We start from the raw sequence: 5,000 nt of genomic DNA on the forward strand, positions 1-5,000 counted from the left end.
CAAATTCATCTTCGTAGCAGCTAGGCTGACCACGTCCCCATCTTCATTTTGGGCTGTTTGAGGGTTGTAAATAGGAAGAAAATTATGCTAAATGTGAATGGGAAACGCAAAGAGTTATCGGGAAGACGGGAGAGCCAGGGTGCACGCCCAAAGAGCGAGGAAGCGGTGTAAAACGAGTAGCGTATGTAAAATGTGAAAGAAAAATAGACGGAGAGATATTCACTTTGGGTTAGGGTTAGTGCATGTGTGTGTGTCTGTGTGTGTGTGTGTGTGTCTGTGTGTTGTGTGTAGGCAAATGGCAGACCTCCCGTTTGCTCCCATGAGTGGTCTTTCGTCAGGCAGGCAGGCAGGCAGGCAGGCAGGCAGGGCTGTTGAAATGAGGCAAAGGTACCAGTCATTTTTTCATAACCTTAAGCCATTTGGAAACACAGTTCAACACCTTACATTACCTGACAATTCAGTCTGTCTGTCTGTCTGTCTGTCTGTCTGTGTGTTTGCGTGTGTCTCTGTGTGTTGTGTGTCTGTGTGCGTGTGTGTCTGTGTGTGTCTCTGTGTGTGTCTCTGTGTGTGTCTGTTTGTGTGTCTGTGTGTGTGTGTGTGTGTGTGTCTCTGTGCGTTGTGTGTCTGTGTGTTGTGTGTGTGTGTCTGTGTCTCTGTGTGTTGTGTGTGTGTGTCTGTGTCTCTGTGTGTTGTGTTGTGTGTTGTGTGTGTGTGTGTGTGTGTGTGTGTGTCTGTGTCTCTGTGTGTTGTGTGTGTGTGTCTGTGTCTCTGTGTGTTGTGTGTGTGTGTGTGTGTGTGTCTCTCTGTGTGTTGTGTGTGTTGTGTGTGTGTGTGTTGTGTGTCTGTCTGTCTGTCTGTGTCTGTGTGTGTCTCTGTGTGTACGTGTGTCTGTGTGCGTGTGTGTCTGTGTGTGTCTCTGTGTGTGTGTGTGTCTGTTTGTGTGTCTGTGTGTGTGTCTGTTTGTGTTGTGTTGTGTTGTGTGTGTGTGTGTGTGTGTGTGTGTGTGTGTCTGTTTGTGTGTCTGTGTCTCTGTGTGTTGTGTTGTGTGTCTCTGTCTGTGAGTGTCTATGTCTGTGTCTCTGTGTGTTGTGTCTGTGTGTGTGTGTGTTGTGTCTGTGTGTGTGTGTGTGTCTGTGTCTCTGTGTGTTGTGTCTGTGTGTGTGTGTGTTGTGTCTGTGTCTCTGTGTGTTGTGTCTGTGTCTCTGTGTGTTGTGTCTGTGTCTCTGTGTGTTGTGTCTGTGTCTCTGTGTGTTGTGTCTGTGTCTCTGTGTGTGTGTCTGTGTCTCTGTGTGTTGTGTCTGTGTGTGTGTGTGTGTTGTGTCTGTGTCTCTGTGTGTGTGTGTCTGTGTCTCTGTGTGTGTCTGTGTCTCTGTGTGTTGTGTGTGTGTGTCTGTGTCTCTGTGTGTTGTGTGTGTGTGTGTGTGTGTGTCTGTGTCTCTGTGTGTTGTGTGTGTGTGTGTGTGTCTGTGTCTCTGTGTGTTGTGTGTGTGTGTGTGTCTGTGTCTCTGTGTGTTGTGTGTGTGTGTGTGTGTGTGTGTGTGTGTGTGTCTCTGTGTGTTGTGTGTGTTGTGTGTGTGTGTGTGTCTCTGTGTGTTGTGTGTCTGTCTGTCTGTCTGTGTCTGTGTGTGTCTCTGTGTGTACGTGTGTCTGTGTGCGTGTGTGTCTGTGTGTGTCTCTGTGTGTGTGTGTGTGTGTCTGTTTGTGTGTGTGTGTGTCTGTTTGTGTTGTGTCTGTGTGTGTGTGTGTGTGTGTGTGTCTGTCTCTGTGTGTTGTGTGTGTGTCTGTGTCTCTGTGTGTTGTGTGTGTTGTGTGTGTGTGTGTCTCTGTGTGTTGTGTTGTGTGTGTGTGTGTGTGTGTGTGTGTGTGTGTGTGTGTGTGTGTCTCTGTCTGTCTGAGTGTCTGTGTCTGTGTCTCTGTGTGTTGTGTTGTGTGTGTGTGTGTGTGTGTGTGTGTGTGTCTGTGTCTCTGTGTGTTGTGTCTGTGTGTTGTGTCTGTGTCTGTGTGTTGTGTTGTGTGTGTGTGTGTGTGTGTGTGTGTGTGTGTGTGTGTGTGTGTGTGTGTGTGTGTGTGTCTCTGTCTGAGTGTCTGTGTCTCTGTGTGTTGTGTCTGTGTGTGTCTCTGTGTGTGTGTGTCTGTGTCTCTGTGTGTGTCTGTGTCTCTGTGTGTTGTGTTGTGTGTGTGTGTGTGTGTGTGTGTGTGTGTCTGTCTGTCTGAGTGTCTGTGTCTCTGTGTGTTGTGTCTGTGTGTGTCTCTGTGTGTGTCTCTGTGTGTGTGTGTGTGTCTGTGTCTCTGTGTCTCTGTGTGTGTGTGTGTGTGTCTCTGTGTGTTGTGTGTGTTGTGTGTGTTGTGTGTGTTGTGTGTGTGTGTGTGTGTGTCTGTGTCTCTGTGTGTTGTGTGTGTGTGTGTGTGTGTGTGTGTGTCTCTGTGTGTTGTGTCTGTGTGTGTGTGTGTGTGTGTGTGTGTGTCTGTGTCTCTGTGTGTTGTGTCTGTGTGTGTGTCTGTGTCTCTGTGTGTGTCTGTGTCTCTGTGTGTTGTGTGTGTGTGTGTGTGTGTGTGTGTGTGTGTGTGTGTGTCTGTGTCTCTGTGTGTTGTGTGTGTGTGTGTGTCTGTGTCTCTGTGTGTTGTGTGTGTGTGTCTGTGTCTCTGTGTGTTGTGTCTGTGTGTGTGTGTGTGTGTCTGTGTCTCTGTGTGTGTCTGTGTCTCTGTGTGTTGTGTGTGTGTGTCTGTGTCTCTGTGTGTTGTGTGTGTTGTGTGTGTGTGTCTGTGTCTCTGTGTGTTGTGTTGTGTGTGTGTGTGTGTGTGTGTGTGTGTGTGTCTCTGTCTGAGTGTCTGTGTCTGTGTCTCTGTGTCTCTGTCTGTGTCTGTGTCTCTGTGTGTTGTGTCTGTGTGTGTGTGTGTGTGTGTGTGTGCGTGCGTGCGTGTGTGTCTGTGTGTGTGTGTGTCTGTGTGTTTCTGTGTGTGTTGTGTGTGTGTCTGTGTGTCTGTGTGTCTGTGTGCGTGTCTGTCTGTCTGTCTGTCTGTCTGTCTGTCTGTGTGTGCAGGCACATCAGAGACCCCCAGTGGTTCCAAGTGGTACCACTTTACATATCCCGGTAACCATCAGCACATTTGCTGATGGTTACCGGGATATGTAACAGGTAGTCAAGAGCCCACACAAGCAGACAGGCAGGAAGTGGGTCACCCTTCGCAATAAAGCTTCCTGTCCTTTCAGCATAAAAGAGCAAATGTGTAGTCTTTTCATTTCAGAGAAATGTTTAGTTTGAGAAAGTAAAAACAGTATGAGATGCCAAAAGTTAGTCCAAAGTTAAAAGAAATATTGTAATTAATTCTGTTAAATGTTGCAACTTTGCTAACCAATTTGGAAGTTCAGGGAATTTGTATTTTTATTCATTTCATGTAACAGCCCCGAGTGGTTAATTCATTTAAAGTGTTCAGTTTAATAATCTTAAAAAAACAATTTGCTCTATGCTTTAAATTACAAGGTTATTATGTATAATATTAGTTATTAACGCTTATAACCAAAGTCCTTTGGATTTTGTCGTTCTGCACAATTGACCCCATTCTGACTCATTGTGTCGCGTTTTATGGTGTCCCTGGGAGCGCGCGTCTGCATACCTGCCGTCACATTTCGCCCCGCCTCCCGACGGTCGTCTCGGCAGCTTCGATCCACAAGTGGGGTCCCGTCGACGGCGTGCGGCCGGCATGTGAAAAAAGGGGGAAAAAAACAAACAACCTGAAGCAGCAAGCGTGCACTCTGTGTGTGCAGTAGAATGAGCATCAGACTTATGTCAGCCTCACACTTTTTTGCAGAAAACACATTGATTCTGGCGCATCTGTAAAGGATTTGAAGAAGCGCAGATTAGGCCTGCCGTGAGTGGACGGAAGCAGGAATACACTCCTTAGCGTTGTGCAGAGATATACCCTTTGCGGCGGCCCAGAGCCGACCGCATCCGTACACTCACTTTCGGCTGCCCTTCGCGTCTCTCAAGGGAGACTCAATTGGCCGCACGTCTAAGGTTGATTTAAGGAATTGTTTTTTTCAGCCTGCCACGAAGCACGGGAGAAGCAGAAATGTCTCTTCGCAGCAGCCGCGCTGACTGCGTCTCCACGTGCGTTTTGGGCTGCATTCGTCAGCTTTGTTTATGTTGAGGTTTTGCTGTTCTGCACATTTGACCACTGAGCTAGCAATACTCTGACTCATTAGGTCGCGTTTTGTGTGAGCGGTGTGTCTGTATGTGTGTGTGTGTGTGTGTGTGTGTGTATGTCTGTCTGTGCGACAGGTGTGTCTGCGTGTGTGTGTGTCTGTCTGTCTCTCTGTGTGTGTGCATGCGTCTCTGTGTGTTCTGTGTGGTGTCTAGGCAAAACACAGAAAAGTGGCATAATTTGTCCCATGCAGCATATGCGCTGTTCTGAGCAGAAAATGTCAGAGGATGATGAGGGATGAATGAGGGATCAATGGGTGGGTGGGTGTGTGTGTGTGTGTGTGTGTGTGTGTGTGGGCTTGTATTAAGCAAGAAGCCTTTCGACCTCAAGAAGTCCTAAAACTTCAACAAGTCTGTCTAGGGGTGTGCAGAGTAAAAATACCAGCCTTGCCATGAGGAGACAGAGAAACAGAATGAAAGTCCCTGGTGCGGAAACAAATTCATCTTCGTAGCAGCTAGGCTGACCACGTCCCCATCTTCATTTTGGGCTGTTTGAGGGTTGTAAATAGGAAGAAAATTATGCTAAATGTGAATGGGAAACGCAAAGAGTATTGGGAAGACGGGAGAGCCAGGGTGCGCGCCCAAAGAGCGAGGAAGCGGTGTAAAACGAGTAGCGTATGTAAAATGTGAAAGAAAAATAGACGGAGAGATATTCACTTTGGGTTAGGGTTAGTGCATGTGTGTGTGTCTGTGTGTGTGTGTGTGTGTGTGTCTGTGTGTTGTGTGTAGGCAAATGGCAGACCTCCCGTTTGCTCCCATGAGTGGTCTTTCGTCAGGCAGGCAGGCAGGCAGGCAGGC

General features: G+C 47.7%; 1 long non-coding RNA gene across 1 annotated transcript in view; it reads right to left on the minus strand.

Annotated features, from left to right (window-relative positions):
* LOC118494784 overlaps positions 1 to 5,000 on the minus strand; it is a 19,594-nt gene that overhangs the window by 13,280 nt on the left and 1,314 nt on the right. The window lies entirely within an intron of this gene.

This window comes from Sander lucioperca, chromosome 3, assembly GCF_008315115.2.
Source record: "Sander lucioperca isolate FBNREF2018 chromosome 3, SLUC_FBN_1.2, whole genome shotgun sequence".
NCBI classification, from domain to species: Eukaryota; Metazoa; Chordata; class Actinopteri; order Perciformes; family Percidae; genus Sander; species Sander lucioperca.